The sequence below is a fragment of the Palaemon carinicauda genome, chromosome 32 (genome assembly GCF_036898095.1).
Source record: "Palaemon carinicauda isolate YSFRI2023 chromosome 32, ASM3689809v2, whole genome shotgun sequence".
Lineage (NCBI taxonomy): Eukaryota > Metazoa > Arthropoda > Malacostraca > Decapoda > Palaemonidae > Palaemon > Palaemon carinicauda.
Genome location: NC_090756.1, coordinates 26,410,397 through 26,412,896, shown reverse-complemented (window position 1 = coordinate 26,412,896; position 2,500 = coordinate 26,410,397). Strand labels below are relative to the sequence as shown.

General features: G+C 37.4%; 1 protein-coding gene across 1 annotated transcript in view; it reads right to left on the bottom strand.

The window, feature by feature from the left end:
* The window catches only part of LOC137625360 (uncharacterized), a 170,442-nt gene that overhangs the window by 105,412 nt on the left and 62,530 nt on the right, over positions 1-2,500 (bottom strand). The window lies entirely within an intron of this gene.

Sequence of the window (2,500 nt, the reverse complement as noted above, 5' to 3'; positions counted from 1 at the left end):
TCTATCTAATTTCGGTTGCTCTTGTTTGGTAAAGGTAAATTAAGTTATACATTTTAAAACTACATAAATGACTACATTAAGTTATACATTTTAAAACTTAACGAGTGACTATATTAAGTTATACATTTTAAAACTTAACGAGTGACTATATTAAGTTATACATTTTAAAACTACATAAATGACTACATTAAGTTATACATTTTAAAACTACATAAATGATTACATTAAGTAATACATTTTAAAACTACATAAATGACTACATTAAGTTATACATTTTAAAACTTCATAAATGACTACATTAAGTAATACATTTTAAAACTACATAAATGACTACATTAAGTTATACATTTTAAAACTACATAAATGATTACATTAAGTTATACATTTTAAAACTACATAAATGACTACATCAAGTTATACATTTTAAAACTATATAAGTGACTATATTAAGTTATACATTTTAAAACTACATAAATGACTATATTAAGTTATACATTTTAAAACTACATAAATGACTACATTAAGTTATACATTTTAAAACTACATAAATGATTACATTAAGTTATACATTTTAAAACTACATAATCGAACATATTAAAGTTACACATTTCAAAACTACACATTCTTAGTAAGATCTGTATTTATAAATGAAAATCCTTCCACAAAAGACCATCAGTCAATTTGAATCTTACAAAAAAAAAAAAATAAAAAAAAAACCTTGAACCGTAACTATATTTGTTTTCGTACATTTTGAAAGAGTTGTTGTTCTTTTACCTAATTATCAATCTTTCGAAAGGCTTCCGTTGACGAGATATCCGGCGAGGCATTTATCTCTTGAGAGCTGTAATAAATGTTGTGAAACAGACTGAATATGTCTGTACACCCAGCTTGTACAACTCTGTACAACTCTGTTCTTATCTTCACTCTGAACCTGGCGAGCTCCAGAAGCAAATTTTAAGCCTTGCGTGGACCATGAGGATTCGGGAGATACCAGTTATGTTTATATTACTCTTGTGCGAAGGTGTTGTTTCATACGGTGATGATGTGCAAAATGGAAAAGGTGTTACGTATAAATCTTGTGATACGAAGAGATTAAATGGAACGAATCAGAGCAGGTCTATCCCCATACAAGGAAGGAGTTCTGTCGATCTGGTAACGTCTGGCAACTCTGAAAAAGGTGCGAAAACGTTCAAGGATCCAGGGAACTAAAGACTCGGAGAAAGGCGCAAAAACGTTCAAGGATCCAGGAACAAAAGACTCGGAAAAAGGTGTGAAAATGCTAAAGGATTCGGGTAATTTTGACACTCTGGTATCGTCTGGCAACTCTGAAAAAGGTGTGAAAACGTTCAAGGATCCAGGAATATTAGACTTGGAAAAAGGTGTGAAAATGCTAAAGGATCCAGGAAATTCTGTCACTCGGGTAACGTCTGGCAACTCTGAAAAAGGCGTGAAAACGTTCAAGGATCCAGGAACAAAAGACCTGGAAAAAGGCGCAAAAACGTTCAAGGATCCAGGAATAATAGACTTGGAAAAAAGGTGTGAAAATGCTAAAGGATCCAGGTAATTCTATCACTCGGGTAACGTCTGGCCACTCTGGAAAAAGGTGCGAAACGTTCAAAGACCCAGAAACAAAAGACTCGGAGAAAGGCGCAAAAACGTTCAAGGATCCACGAACAAAAAACTCGGAAAAAGACGCAAATACGTTCAAGGATCCAGGAACAAATGGCACGGAAAAAGGCACAAAAACGTTCAAGGATCCAGGAATAATAGACTTGGATAAAGGTGTGAAAATGCTCAAGGATCCAAACACAAAAGACTTGGAAAAAGGCGTGACAACGCTCAAGGATCCAGGAACTAAAGACTCGGAGAAAAGTGCAAAAACGTTCAAAGATCCAATAACAAAAGACTCGGAGAAAGGCGCAAAAACGTTCAAAGATCCAGGAACAAAAGACTCACATTCCAATGTAACGACACCCTCCCACCCACCAGTAAAGTTCTGCGGCGTTGAAAAAGACAACGGCGAGTTTGACCACAATTCTACAGGTAGATTCAAAAGATACATAAGACAGGGTTCCATTTGGCGTAAGACAAATCTAAAATGGACTCTCCGGACGCCCTCTAGCCGCACTAACCTTCCTTCTGGAGTTATCAGGCAGCAGCTGATAGCTGCCATGAACCCTCTGGCAACAAGAGTCGATGATTGTCTTCGAAGAAGTGGATCCCCAGTCTTCAGACGTCGACATCTACGTGGATTTTCATCTGGGCGACCACGGAGACGGTAACAAGTTCGATGGACCGGGTGGGACTCTGGCACACGCTTTTTACCCTGGATACGGAATAGGCGGGGACGTTCACTTCGACGATGCAGAGAATTTTGCCACTCACAAGAAGGTCGTGGAATATGTCTCTACGAGCCTCTTGATCACAGCAGCCCACGAGTTTGGTCACTCGTTGGGTCTTTCGCACTCCGACGTCGATAAAGCCCTCATGTCACCTATCT